Below are 16,660 nucleotides of genomic sequence, written 5' to 3' on the forward strand. Positions count from 1 at the left end.
CCCATTTACTGAAGGAGATACTGCAAGTCTCACAGATTTGAGATAAGAGCCATGTTCTGGTTATTAATTTTCCAGGCTGCCTTCCCAAAACTCTCATGGTTTGCAAGAAAGAACTTTGACCCAAACACCTCTGGCTCAAGTCTGAGCCTTTCAGAACTACCACTCCCCTGAAAACAATCTGCAAAGCCATGACCACTTTCATTTGTCCATTAGAGACAGGATAATCCCAGACTGCTATGCAAACTCCCAAGTTTTGTTCTGGTGTTTTGAATTAACTAATTTTCAAATCCAAGTCCCAATTGACTTCAGTTGATTAAATTTTGCAATGTTAAAAATGAATCAATCAACCAATCATACAAACAAACAAAAAATATAGAACAACAAAAAAGAAGAAACACAACAGCATGGTTTCCCTGGTTTATTTTGGAAAAAGATATTGAAGTCACTGTTGGTATAAAACAACATCAACACAACATATTCAAGCTATATTTTTGAAAGTCATTACAATTACTTGGAGTAAATAAACCAGTTAGATAAAACAAGAACTGCCACAGACTCTTTGATCTAACAAAAAATATCCTTTATCTCTTACAAGATTTTCTGAAGCACCAGGTATAAAGAAGCTTATTTCCTTTCTGATTTGTGTTCAATGATAGATTGGCTTCAACATGTGGAAAGTTTTGAGACATCTCTACTTTCCCTGAGCTTTTTCCCCCACAACTAAACATTTTATTTATTTTTTTTTTTCTTTTGTATGGATTCACCAGTGCCTAGGGCAATTATTTGATCAATTTAAGCCAACATCAGGAGTGGAAAAAGTGGTTCCATCTTTCTCTTGTACTACAAACATGCCATCATACAATGAAAACCATTTGGATTTTATTTATTTGTTTGTTTGTTTGTTTAGCATTCTGGAGTGCTTTTGAAAACAAGAAAGAGTGGCCCCACCTCTAGATTAGATATATAAAAGAAAATGAACCAAAGATAAATAGATTTAAACAAAACCTGATTTAAACAGATGACAATCTACATGAAATACAGCCAATTTTTTGTTTCCTTGAAAAAGTATTTGGAGTACGTGAAAATAGCAGGCATGTGAGATTAAAGATAAACCTGCATAGTCAGACACATTAGGCTGAAGGCTATTTTCCAGTCCTAAGAAAAATATACATAAGTGGTTAAAATATACTTACCATGGCATTACATGTAAATAATCACAAGTAGCATATGACCTAAAGTGCCGTGATTGGATTTGTCCAAGACGTAAAGGACGGGGAATTAGTGGGAAAACATACTGCCACAGAGACCCAGTGAAGAGATTTGCCCTCTCTAGCAGATCAGTAATAGGCTTGTTTGTGAGAATTCATGTGGATTGTCATCTGTACTGAATCTAGCAGATACACTTAAAAAAATCCCATGCAACATGGTTGTCACTCTGGTACCTTTCACTTTAAAGAGAGGGAGAATAATATTTTTAATATCTTTATTCTCATAACCTAACATTTCTGTACATTATATGTGCCATTATCCTGTTTTCTCTGGAAATTATCAGACTTAATAACATGAAATGGTCCTAGGTACATACTCATTAATAATCAGAAAGAAATGCTTTCCACTAGAAGACTGAAAATTAAGGATTTTTTTCTTATTTCTGGCAGGCAACAGATAGGAAAAGCTTAACTAAGCCAATGCAAAAATGTCAAGTTGTTATCAGAATGATAAAAATGTTATGGAAACAGGTCCTTTATTGATTTGTGATGAGGAATTACTTTTTTTTTTTTTTTTTTACTTTGGAAATTACAGTTTCAGGAAGGAGACTCCACTTGAGTCCATGAATTTCTCCTTCTTCATCTGCTAGGACTTTTTCTCTTTGTCATATGTTATAATTTATAGAAAGTCCTCCAAAACAACTTGGAAAATTTATTGCCTAAAACTGTCAAAATTCATGGCTGTTAGTAAATAAGGACTTGGTTTGGGCTTTAATCTATGTGCAAATCAGTTTTATTTTATAAGCACAAAATTTAATTGAATTCACTCTCAGGACCTTTCTACTCACAGCTCTGCAAATTCTTTCATCCATTATTTTGTATTCATACATTGTGTATTTGCAAAGTGTTGAAATACGTTACCCTTATTTATGGCAACCAACCTTTAAAACAGCAGTGGAAACTTGTTACTATTTTTAAGGGCCTAAAAATAACACCACAAAGGTACACAAGTACAATAGCTATTGATATTGTGATTTCATAGTGGCAAAATCTAGGTCAGATATTTCTCTAATCTCACCATTTTGATCAATCTCCCCACAAGCAAGTTTTATTAACAAGTTAGAAACACACAGTCGCTGTACCTATTTTCATCTAAGACGCAACATTCCTCCCACAGAGTGGATTCTGTTAATGGGAGAATATATTTAAACTGTCTATACTACACAGAAGAGCTCATTCTGCCTGTAATCCAACTCCTAAACAGATGTGGTTATTTTAGCCCAATGTCAGCCCTAAATTTATAAAATCACTGTGATAGATAGTATAGTAACTCATGATCAGTGCCCCTCTAGCATGGTTACAGATTTTATTTTCCTCAGCATTGTGCAGGACTAAGCTTGCCTCTTCCTCAGTGCTACTTGGTGCAACAGCATGGCTTTGGGCAAACATTGCAAATATGACAAAATTTCAGATTTTGTAAAATAAAAACCTCAAACTCAATAAGATTTTTCCATTGTCTTTGGTAGAATTCGGGTTTCACCCACTGTAACTATGGGCTGGAAGAAGGGCTTATCTAGACACTGAACACAAAAGCAATGGAAAGAGATATTATATAGCAGACAATGTCAGCTACTCACTGACACAGGATACAAGCTCACAATTAGCATTATTGGTTTCATTAACATGGACCATTACTATGGAAAACTTTGGCAAGGCATATGTCAACTCTGAAACTAATTTTTCTGGTCTGTAAAATGGACTCCTTTTTAGATATTTTAAGATCTATTTATAAAAACTGCTACATAAAGAGATGATGATTTAGTAAGTATCATATTGCTTACTAATTATTTTACATGTACATGCATATATACACATAAATAAAATGTGCAATTGTTAAAGTTGAGTACTATTATAAGAATGTTTATTAAAAAATCACTTTGAAACCTTCATATTTAGGTGGTAATTTCCTTTGCTTTCTGACAAAGGAATGGTTGGCATTTTTTCCAATGTTAACATATAAATAGCTTAGTCATGATGTTCCATACAGAAAGTAATTATTTCTTTACCCTGAATGAAATAGAGGTGTGTTTTTTTTTTCTTTAATTGTTCTAGAAATTCTGAAATTTAGTGTCAAAATCTACAACAAAAATCAAAAGCCTAATTTTGCAAAAATCTTTTAGAGTTTAGCTTCACAAATGTGAGTCACAGGGAAACTGATTAACACATTGTATCTGTTTATGGGATTAGGCAATTGAAAATAAATTCAATTAATATTCTGAATAAAATAAATAGATAAATAAATAAATAAATAAGACATTTAAGAAAGAAGGTTTGCCTCATCCAAGTCTTTCTCCATCTTCAAGTATATATCAACTCATTCTTGCAACATTTTTTTTTTTCAATCCCACAAAAATTAGTAGCTGCTTCTTACAACTGCTCTATTTTCTACACTGACATCAAAAATAAATTTGACCTGGAGGGCTCTATTTGCTCAATTACAGCATGGAGTTGAAAGGGGGGGAAAGAGCAGGCTTTGTTTTGTACTTTCCAAGCACCAACTCTTAAAATGTTTCACAACACTACTGAGCTTTCTAGAAAACAAAAAGAAAATAAGTTCCCTCTTCCCCTTATGATATTAATATCTGTCTCAAGTACAATGTTTGATTAAAATAGGGTCTTCTGCTTAAGGCACTGTACTAAAAGAAATACGTTCTCTGCCCACAGCAGAATTAGAATAGTTATTTTGGTTGGCTATCTTCAAGATGCTGGAAATTCCAGTTAGCTCTTCTGTGTACATTTCAGAGTTAGAAATGAGCTTAAAATACGACCCAAATTATAATGCCTATGCTGACCTATGGCCATGTTTGTATATAAAGGATCTAGGCATTCTGGGAAACATTACAAGCACCAGTTGTTGGAGAGCAAACAAAATCCTCCTGACCCTTTTTCTCATATACATATTTAGAGAAGGAACTACTGCCTTCTTCCACCGGACTTGTATTTGAGTGCAGCTCCCTCATCATAATTTTCAAGTCAATGCAGTAGATCTTTGTAACATTGTGGCACTTCCTGTATTGTTTGTCCATTTCTACCTGCCGCCTCTATATCCTTGAGAACCTACTACATGAGTGCAGATACATGAACACACACTTCAATACATTAAAGTTGCTGTTGCATTCAGCCACTGTGGACTCCTGAGCAGACTTACTGTCTTCAGAATACATAAGTATACACGACATTATGGCATGCATCATAACTACACAATAAGACAACTTAAATTATGACACATTTAAAAATATTTCTAATTACACCATCTTTAGTGGAATGTCAACACTCTACCAATAGGTGTAGCCTATTAAGTAATGTCTCATTTTTCACTTAATCTCTAAATTTTTCATTTTGAAATGGTACATTATTTCACACAGTAATGTGTAACATTTATGTGGGTTAAAATTCACATAAGAGAATAGAACATACAAAAAAGCTTTTAAATGTAGAAGTGGACCCATTGAGTTCATTTCCCAGTCTGTACTCCTGTCTGGGGTTGCTTCAACCCACATGCAACACCCTGCAGTTGGACTTGTTGAACCTCATGAACTTCACATGGGGCCACTTCTCCAGCCTGTCCAGGTCCCTTTGGGTGGCATCTCTTCCTTCTTTGGTATCAACCTCACCACTCAGCTTGGTGCCATCTGCAAACTTGCTGAGGGTGCTTGTAGTCAGGTTCACAGACAAGACGTGCCATGTGTATACTCCAAGAGAAAGGGAAAGAAAACACTGGTGCAGTAACATGTTTGTTTTAGTTGGCTATCTTGTTCCTGGTCCATATTGAAATATTAAAAATAAGTATTATATACATAACTTTGGAGATAGTTAAGACTGTGAAGGTATTTACTGCAAATATTATTAAAATATGAAGGGTAAAGGGAAGTTTGGAGTTAGGTATCCCAATAAAGCTGTTTGCTTGGCAAACAAAAGAGAAAGCATCATCAACAGTTGTGTGACCATTCTATAGTTATCTATGACCATTCTCAAATGTTATTGACAAATGCAGTTTCAAATTCTTTTCTTCCTCTCCTCTTCCTTACCAGAAAGCTTTTTAAGGACTTATTGGTCTTCAGGGAAGAGCTTTCAAGAGTTTTAAATGGGTACTTAATAATCAGTAAGTCATTTTTACCCAAAGGACAGTCAGATAGTACTACTCTTTTCCACGACTACTCAACTATTTTCAGGAGTCTTTATTATCCATCAACTGTCTAGACTGACTATAGAAAAAAAAAAAATATATATATATATATATATAGTTATATATATATAGTTTCAAAGTACAACCATTTCTTGGCCACAAAAATATCATGTAACTATCAAGCAGTTAAAACCAGCCAAAGACTTACTAAAATACTGAATACCAAAAAAGTCTTTTCAAAGTTGTGGGAATTCTTTGATCAAATTGTATATTCCTGGCATATGCTTAAGTCTGCAGAGTACAACTTCTACTTCAAGAAAACTGCCACTGAATGTACATGATAAAGGGCATTAAAATAAAAATGTGGGAAGAAAAATTATTTGAGTTGGTACGTTACAAGGATATACAGCCTTGTACAAGCACTTCATACTGGAGCAATGCACTGTTGTCATATGTCCTACTGTATATTTTTAACAGATTTTAGGTTAGTCCAGTAAGTAGAATTTAAGTTTCTATATACCATTTCCCCAGATACTTATTATTGCATTCAGGATTTAAAAAAATAAACAAGTAGTCTGGCGCATTATTAATATTTATATTATGTTTTAGGTTGTTATGAACTAAAACTGTATGAAGTTCAACAAGGCCAAGTGCCGGGTCCTGCACCTGGGTTGCAACAACCCCAAGCAGAGCTACAGGCTGGGAGATGAGTGGTTGGAAAGCTGCCTGGTGGAGAAGGGAGTATTGGTTGATAGTCAGCTGACTGTCAGCCAGCAGTGTGCTCAGGTGGCCAAGAAGGCCTTATACAGCATCCTGGCTTGTATAAGAAGCAGTGTGGCCGGCAGGTCTTGGGAAGTGATTATCTCCTTTACTCAGCTCTGGTGAGGCCGCACCTCGAGTACTGTGTTCAGTTTTGGGCCCCTCACTAGGAGAAGGACACGGAGGTGCTCGAGCGAGTCCAGAGAAGGGCGACAAAGCTGGTGAGGGGTCTGGAGAACAATTAGTCAGGAGTTAAAGTTCACGCAAGCTCTTCACCTTGAACTCATAAAAGATGGCCATCCTGGACAATGAACTCATTTTTCCAGTGTCAATACTGCCATTGCACAAACGTCTGGGCTTTTGTCAGGGCTCAGTCAGATAGTGCCACAGCATCTCACATTCAGGTGGTAGCAGGTGGAAGGTCATAGATCTCAATGGCTTAATATGATCTCACTGATGTTAATGGTTCATTTTGGAAAGGACATGAACAATGGAGAAAAATTCATTAGGTGTATTATACTTCATAAGAAGTTAGGTTTTGATCACGAAAGCATATCTTATGTTTGAAGCTAACTGAACAAGACAACAACAATCAACAATCTTTCAAGGCAGTAATACCAATCCAAAATAACTAAACTTGATATTTCTAGATATAACTAATGGACTAACTTCACCATGCTGAATAAAAGGGTTAGACTCACTGAAATACTGAAATATAGGTCTGTCTCTAAGCATCCAAATAAAACTTAGAGAAAAAAAATACACAAGCAGGAGATATTTTAATTCAGTTCTGATATTACCCATATGATGACATCATTAACTCAGAATCTATCATAATTTAAAGTAATTTAAAGTAATTGAGGCTGAGAAGGACCTCAGGAGGCTTTCTAGTCCAGCCTCCTTCTCCAAGGAAGGCTAAACTCAAAGTTACATTAGGCAGCTCAGAAACTTGTCAAGTTTTGTAAAATCTTCAGCAATGGTTATTCCACAGCTTCTCAGGGCAATCCATTCCAGCACTTGAACATTTTCATCAGGACATTAGGGAATTCGTCCACAGCACCCCACCCCTCCAAACCCATACCTAGTACACATTAAAGTATACCTTTAAATCTATATATATATTTATTTTATTTTTTTTCCTTTCAGTGGTTGCTGGTTCATCCATCTCAAAGACAGCAGCCCAAATGGTAAACCTTTGTTAGTAACCAACCCATCAGGGCAACACAGGAAGGATTACTGACAATTGACTGCATAGAAAATGCATCTGGCATGTTAGTAGGAAGTCCCACATCATCTTTCTGACACTATTTTTTCCTGATCAAGAATTCTACACTTAGAAACTCAGTTCATTATTTGAGTGTCTACTATGCATAATAATACATGTCAGCAAAGAAAACAGTTGCAGTGGATTTTTTTATTTATTTATTTTTTTATTATATGAATTGACAGGAGAGCATATCTGTTCTCAAAAAAAACCCTTCAATTTCTAACAGTTATTCTTTTATTTTCAATCCTCTTCCTACAGAGATTAACAGCAGCATGGGACTCAAAAAACTACCACTCAAATGATATTTGTTGATTTAGCCTTCTTTTATGTCACAATATTTAATTGTTTGTCTCTCCACATGTTACATTATGGGTGTGAATGCACTTTGCAACATGCAGACAATAGCCAAGGAAGAAAAGGTCAGTCTATCTCCACCTACTGTGTTTGGCCAATAGATTTCAGCTTTAGGATGAAAACAAGTATGTTCAAGATTATCACTGAAGTGATCTTAATACTACAGGGTTTCCCTCACAATTATGTTCAAAAGCCAACCCTGGAAATCAGCTCATGAGAGCTTTTTTTTTTTTTTTTTTTTTTTTTCCACTTTATTTATTTACCATAGACAATGTGCTAGCTGTTACGCTAGTCACCAACAAAGCACAGAATACGATGACTACACACATAGATGACTGTGATTTCAGACAGATCTGTACTGAGAAGTATCATTAATGTTTTATCAATAAATTAACCTTTTAATCTGTCATTAGTCTGGCATTTCTCTTTCCCAAACAAAAATACTCTTCCTTGGTCTTTCCACGAGTTGAGTGGATTATTCAAATCATGTTTCAGTTTCTTCTGTGATGTGATGTGCTGTGCCTTGCCTTGCAGGAACATCAACTGCCTGTTTTTCTCATCTTTCAGAGGGCCACCAAGTAGACTTCTTTATGCTTTCTCCTCAGTCTGGGAGATGTCAGGAAGCCCAGAGGGTTTCTGTTTCATCCTCTTTTCCTCAGGGCTCGTAGAATAAGTAAGAGCAATAATGACAAAGACAACTGACAAGGATCTGCCCACTTCATTGCTGTTCAAACCAACACTGACAAGGTTGCATAAACAAACAACACAAGGTTGCATAAAGCATGTTCAAAGCAGTATCTTATTCAATTCAGATGGACCTAAGATTCAATGGAAACATTTAACACAGTTCTAATTACCAGTCTCCTGACTACATCCTCTATTCAGCTGAATCAAAGAAATCTGTTGTACTGTACCACCTGGCAACATTATTGTTTTGCAACAACTTCCTTTTGGTTCCAATGATGTTCTTTAAGTGAAAACCAACATTGTTGACCACTCAATACTTCCAGAAGGCATAATTAATTCATATTCCCCAAGATTAAAAAGATAAAGCTGCAAGAAGGAGGAAAATGTAATAATGAATCTGAAAAGTTCAGTTTCACCACAGCTTAAATTGAAATTAAATGATGTTTACTCTGATTTCAGTATCTGAAATTCTGATTTCAATAGCACACCTGTAGTGTTTCAAAAAGTGAATTTGAGAATGTGGTGGTTTTACCGTGCTGGGCAGCTAAATCCCACAACCGCTCTCTCACTCCCCCTCTTTTAGATGAGGAGGGGGAGAAGTAAAGCAAAGAACTCACGGGTTGAGATAAGGATAATTTAATTAAAGGGAAACAATAATAATAATTAAATAAAGATTATTATGAACTAAACAATTTAACTAAAGGGAAATAAAAAGGAAAAGGGGAAAAGGGAGGGGGAAAGGGAAAAAATAAAAAGAAGGGAGGAAAACAAACAAATAAAATAAATGAAGGCTATATGGAAGTGCAGAGGAAAGAAATTACTCTCTACTTCCCACAAATGAGCGATGATTGACCACGTCCTTGAAGCAGGGCCTCAACGCATGTAGCCGGTGTTTGAGAGGAGGACCGACGTTTCCCCAACGAGAGCCCACCCCTCCACCCTTCTTCCTGTTTCCACCTTTTATTGCTGAGTGTGACATCACATGGTATGGAATATCCCTTTGATTGGTTTAGGTCAGCTGCCCTAGTGATGTTTCTCTCCTCTCTTTTTGCCCACCCCCTAGTAGGGTTGGAGAAAGGCCCGATGCTGTGCCACTGCTGCTCAGCAGTAGACACAACACTGGTGTGATAACACTGCTGTTCCAGCTACAAGTGCAGAGTACGGCACTGCATGGGCTGCTGCCGGGAAAGTTAACATTCCAGCCAGACCCAGTACAGAGAACAAACCCTAATGACAAAGGACCAAAAAATTAAAATAAAATAAAATAAAATAAAATAAAATAAAATAAAATAAAATAAAATAAAATAAAATAAAATAAAATGACAGAGAGAGATAGAGAGATGCATGCATATTTGAGAGAGAGAGAGAGAGAGAGAAGGAAATTGCGTTCCTTGCTTGAAACAAAGGAAACAAAGTACTTCATACAAAAACTAGTTGATTAGGTCAGACTTAGGAAATTATATAGATAGTTGATCTGGGACTTTTTTTGGCATAAATGCCTAAGCATTTCAGGTGACTTTGTAAGTCTGGATTCTGTATCACTCCTTGTAAGTTCAAATTCCTAAAATTCCCTTCAGGTCTTCAGTCTACATGATAAGGACCTCAATATGATGTTTCTTCAATAAATACACCAAAATGCTGTAATGCAGATGTTGGGACTCAGGTCTCAACTCGGATACACAGGTTTCCACATCACTGTCTTTTCTGAATAAAACGTTTTAAATAGAAGCTACCTTAGTGGAGCACAGCTAGATAACACCTTCAAAAGTTTCATGGTAAACCTGTCAGCAAGTTAGTACAGTCACAGTTAGTTGGGGCTATGAAACTAATGGGGTACTGCAGAGAACATGAATCCCAGACAAGGAACACTGCAGGTCATTCTGCTCTGGTATAAACACAAACCTTATTGTCCCCACTTGGGAAGTACCCAATACTTGGGATATATTAACTCTGCATTAGATTAAATGATTTTTGATGTAAGAAAACGTAACTGATTCATCCCTTCTATAACAATTGAGATAAGCTCCTACACAGGTAGTAATTGAGAGACACCCTTTCCTTCATGAAGTTTTCTGTAGAGAAAAATCCACTCTTTTATCAGAGTTTACTGTTGTCTTAATTGATTTTACAGTTGTTTTACAGGAACAAGCAAGATCATTAAAGAGTGAACACCATTGCTGACATTTTTGTTGAAGCATGCATCAGAACAGAGAGGAGATCATTCCAGGTTATTTTGTACATAACAAAAAAAATATGGAAAAATAAAAAGATTCTCTTGGTTATGCAAGACTCTTGTCTTGGTTCTTGGCCAGGCTGGATCATAATCTGTATTATTTCAAAATATCATGCTGGAAATTTCACTGGAATATTACTAAACAAATAGCTGTACTGATAGACTGCAACTTCCCTGATTCTGAGTGCAACATTCTCCATAGCACTGGAGACTAGATTTGATTAGTGAAAATATTTGTGAATATATTTGTGAAAATCCTGAATGGAAAAATGGCATAACTGTAACCAGAAAAAACCTAAACTAAACTAAACTAAACTAAACTAATAAAATAAAATAAAATAAAATAAAATAAAATAAAATAAAATAAAATAAAATAAAATAAAATAAAATAAAATGATTAAATTAAATGATTCTTTTTTTGCTGTTTGTTTGTTTGTTTGTTTGTTTTTGTAGCTAGTTCAATGATATTTTATGGAAAGACTCTGCAAATCCTGAAAGGTCCTTTTTTCTGATTTCTGCTGAGAAATTTAGTATATAGTAACTTGGCGGTTAAAACACAAAATGTAAAGATTCAGATTCAAGTTTCAGTTCTGCCAAATTCTCAACTTTTGTGTGTTCATTAATTATTTTTGGGTGTTTTACATTGGTGTAGAACTTAAAAATAAACATTTCAAAGCCTCTGTTTTTCATAAAACAGAATCCTTATTTCCTTCCTGGGCTTAATATTAATTTTCTTACCTTTTGTCAAATTCAATAAAGACAGATATCTGAGAGTTTCATTCTCAACCAACCTGCCTTTCACTATAATATCAGGTCAGAAGAATGCCTCGTGCAGCTTGCAAACTCATTCTTGTAAAGGAATTAAACCTGGATGAAGTCACTACACAGCCACAATTGTGGTAGACAACTGCATGTGAATCTGCAATTACAGGAGATGTCAAGTGTTTGCCACATAAAACCCAGTAAACCACCTATAATGAGAAAATGCCTTGTATTGGGACCACTTCAAAGTATAATTTTGGAAGTTCAAAGCCTTACCTAATCTTTAACACAAATCCACCCAGTATTCAGCATTGCTTTAACACCACTGTCCACAGGCTCCAGCAAGACAGTTTTTCACTCTTATCAAGACAAATTTTGGTAGAGAGTTCTTTTGGCATATATCCTAAATTTGTTTAATGTGAATGAAAAATATAAACTACATGTTGCACTATCTGTTTTGAACACTGGCTCTTTAAATTAAGAATACTGATAGAAAGGAAAGGTTTTTTTTCCCCTCTGCTTTTGTTCCAGGATTTCAAAAGTGAGCAACTTCCACTTACCATCAGACAAGCAAACATTACTTGACCATCAGTAAGGTCGGTGTCACCAAAATCAATATGTTCTTGTGAGGAACCTTTGTCTTCTTTTTCAGAGTGTACATTTTTACCTGATTATTTCCTCATGATCAACTGCAGTCAAGTTATTTGAAAATGGTACAAATACCCTAGAAATGAATCACAATTCAGAGGGAAAAAAAAAATAATAATTAAAAAAAAAATAAACATCCAACTGGCAATAAACTTGTTTCTTGCCTTGTTTTTTCTCAGTCTCAGAAGACGGAAGCGTTGTAACACAAATACTTACTATTAGTTTCTTCAGGTGTACAAAGCCTAATAACAACTTAATCTAAACCATATTTACTGTGCATAGTGCCTTACATGAATGCAACTGTGTGTGTAAGAACTATATTCCCTCTCTTAGATCAAAAATTAGTTTTTCAAAACACAGTTGTTTGATGCAAAGTCTTGACATAACTAGATAACCACTGGAGTTTGCAGATGCTTCTGACCAGCAGTTTTACAGATATTCAGAGAGGTATAGGAAGAACAAAAAGACTAGGTAAATGTATGCACAGCTAAACAAAATCATATAACTATAGCATTACATTTGGAGATAAAAAACTCACCACTTTAACCATCAGAAACAGGGCGGGGGGGAGATGCATTTGCGGATAAATATAGACAGAGGCTCTGATAGATATGCTCACATACATTCTGTTTTCACATGGGGATGTATTTATTTCTACATCACTCTATGCTCATTTGAAAGTTATGTTCAAGGTCATAACAGTTATCTATAGCTTCTTGTAGCAAATAACTAACAAGTGTTTCCCCCAGCTGCACTCTATAATAACATTTTCAGCCAAGGTTTCACGATAGAGATCAGTTCAGGTGTCACACAGTCCTTGTATAAGGTTTTTTCAAGTTTGAACATTTATACAAAGAGACAGCTAGATTGCCAGAAAGTTGCCAGAACCTACCCTCAAGTAAGGAACTCAAAGATAACTTAGTTTTGTGCAAACAAAATTTGCAAAGAGTGATGAAACTATGTGGCACCATGATGTCAAACAACAAACTTTCATAAGTGTAAAGATGATTCCTGCTAGCATATAATATCATACTTGTACATTCATCAGGAGCCAGCTTGAGTTGACACTGGTCAAAAGTCCACATCCTCAATGGGTAGTATACTTTATGCTTTAATGTGACTCTTGAACAAATTTATCCATGTATTCTTATGTATACAAGGCACTTTAAAGCTGGTAGTAGTATGTAATTGGTATGTAATAGTATGTAATTGACCCATCTTGGTGTAAGCTGTAGATTTAATAAATGAGCATCAGCCCAGGGTTAGCAACACCTGATGCAGTATATTTGCCTTGAATATCCACAAGTCTTAGAAGAGAACAGAGCAGAAGCTCCAGCTAGGCTTCTGGACACACGGTAGTGCTAGATAAATAGTTTTGCTTAAGCCCATGAGCAGTGATTCCAGTGTGCACAGGACACAAGAGGTTCAATCTACACCAGTGTTGAAAATGCACCTTACATGTGCAGGTGAACTCACACAAACCCCATGTTCTCTGGACTCTGCTGAAGTACAGCAAGTCTGAAGTTTTCAGCAGTGTTTACTGCACATTCAGCAAAGCTGGTATTTTCCTAAAGCATCAGTCTCTGCGTATGAACAACACTAATCTGAATTTCCAATGCAGAAATCCAGCAGCTATAAACAGTGCACCTGCAACTTATAAGATGGTCTTGGCTGTGCAGCATCATTTTTTGCTATGGATAAGGACAGTATGTGCCTCAATGAATATGCACGTAATACTTTTGATAAAGTCAGCACACTAGGCTCACTTCCAAATGAGCTGTTTAAAAAACAGAATATTGATGGAAGATTCAAGAACTGAGAACTATTTGGACTCAAATACATCTGATCATTTTATGTTTGTAATGACATGTCTTAAGCCTACAAAGATCTTCTAACATTACTGAATCTGCAGTCTAGAATGTATCTGTGCAACAAAATTGGATTTATATAAATAAATAAATAAAAGATGGTGACAGACCTGCAGAGAAACAGAGGTTACTACAGTTTCTGGTCTGAAACTGAAAAAAAATGTGTTCCAGAGAAAGGCATTCTGGCTGATGAGTCTGTGTACATTTCAAATCCAAGAATAATACTGAAACTGTAGCTAAATCATAATAAAGATTTTATAAGCAGGTTAATTCTTATCACAGTTGAAGTGGACTTTGAAAAACATTAGAAAAAATAACCACACCTCCATGCAAAGTTGTACTGCTTCTCATATCCCTTGCAAACAAGAGTTACAGAAAATTAGATGACTGACATGGAATGTAAGGGTTGACACTGCTTTACACATGAACTACATCCTAAGTTTCTTGAGAGGTGGAAGGATGAAAAAATCATTTTTCAGGAGACAGATTTATTTACCTGAGAAAGGAGAAAGAAGTACATCTCCTATGATAGCTTTGAAGGGTCTGCAGATGTGTGCTTACTTGGAGATAAGAACAGTCTTAAAACAAAATACATACAATGAGAAGAGAGATATTTTCTGTCTACTTACCACAATCATAAATTTAGTTCTGTGAGTACTAGAGTAGTGTGGAAGCCAGGGAATTTAGAAAAACATCATATTAACTACAAACAAAACAAACATTAAAAATAAAAAATAATTAAAAAAAAAAAAAAGAGCATTAACTCTGGTTGAAACAAAATGCTCATACATCCATCCTTCAAATGTTTACAAAAGAACAACTGTTCTATGAGTCCCAACATACAATTTGAATGTCAAGCTATATTTGTGCAAAAGTGTGGCATAAGGAACCCTCACAGTGATGTCTGCCTAAAGCTACAAAAATATCTGAACTCATCATCTGATACTGGTTTCATTCAATTTTGCCTACATTAATATTTTCTGTAGCTGCTAATTTGAAAGAAACTCAGCTGAAATTTTCAGTCTTGGGAGGAAAACACAATACTGTTCTGATAAATTAGCTGCCTGAAAAAATAGCTAAATTTGACACAGGAATAGATTCGAGCCACTGAGGGAACATTAGGAACAAAAAAAAAATAAAAAAGTCACCACAGTTTCTTCTCTTTCCTGTTGGAAAAAAGAAGCTTTATCTTTTCAGTGTAGAAATATAGTTCATTTAAGGTTACTTGCTAGATAATATACTACATTACAACGATATCCAACATTTTATTTTATCTTATTTTCTCATTCTCAGTGTTGCTGTACATTAGCCCATAAAGTCAAATTCTCCATTGCAAGTTTTCAGCTTTATAAATCAATTGCTCTGCTACTACAAACAGCAAGGCTGGATCTTCTACTCTTTTTGAAATAGGTTAGTGCCGTTATTTGATAGACATAAACTTTCAGTCAAGCTGGGTATCTTTTCCAATATTTGTTGAATTCTGCCATGTATTTCTGAGAGCTACCTTGTTTCTCCAGAATACCTGCTGAACTGTTAAATGTCTTAAGAGGCAAATAGCACAGGTAAGTTGAAAATTTTCTTATTAAAATATTTTCTCACTGATAATTAAAAAAAAAAAAAAAGCCTAATATACTTTATGATAGAAATAAAATCCTTCCCGCATCTGTGCTGTGTGTAAATTATTTAAAAATAATTTAATTAACACTCACAATGTTAAAAATGTTTCACTTCATTCTCCCAGGAAAGACTTTTCACACTACAGGTTTGACTCCATATATCCTGTTTCAATTGAAATTATTAGGCCTTAATTCATACCAGTCAAAAACATAAATTTGCACTACAGGATATGTATGAAAACTGAGAAACACAAAATGAACCTTGAAATGTTAAGATTGGGAAAAAAAAAAAAAAAAAAAAAAAAAAAAGAAAACCTTAACCTAAGATTTCAGAATAAGTGTCAGCTCTGAATATCTGAACGGAAAAACATATAAGCCTTTACAGTCTCAAATATTCATTGGAATGTTTAATCACAGAATACAGAATCACAGAATTGAAGGGGTTGGAAAGGACCTTGAAAGATCATTGGATCCAACCCCCCTGACAAAGCAGGTTCTTTAGAGCAGGCTACGCAGGTAGGCGTCCAGACGGGCCTTAAATATTTCCAGAGAAGGAGACTTCGCAACCTCCTTGGCAGTCTGTTCCAGTGCTCTGTCATCCTCACTGTGAAGTTCTTTCGCATGTTGGTGAGGAACTTCCTGTGCTATAGCTTGTGACCATTACTCCTTGTCCCGTCCCCACAAACCACTGAAAAGAGGTTGGCCAAATCCCGCTGTCTCCCACACATCAAGTATTTATACAAATTGATGAGATCCCCTCTCAGTCTTAGAATCATAGAATCATAGAATATCCTGAGTTGGAAGGGACCCTTAAAGATCATCAAGTCCAACTCTTGACACCGCACAGGTCTACCCAAAAGTTCAGACTATGTGACTAAGTGCACAGTCCAATCTCTTCTTAAATTCAGACAGGCTCAGTGCAGTGACCACTTCCCTGGGGAGCCTGTTCCAGTGTGCAACCACCCTCTCTGTGAAGAACCCCCTCCTGATGTCAAGCCTAAATTTCCCCTGCCTCAGCTTAACCCCATTCCCGCGGGTCCTGTCACTGGTGTTAATGGAGAAAAGGTCTCCT

This window comes from Netta rufina (genome assembly GCF_964035555.1).
Source record: "Netta rufina genome assembly, chromosome: 1".
Lineage (NCBI taxonomy): Eukaryota > Metazoa > Chordata > Aves > Anseriformes > Anatidae > Netta > Netta rufina.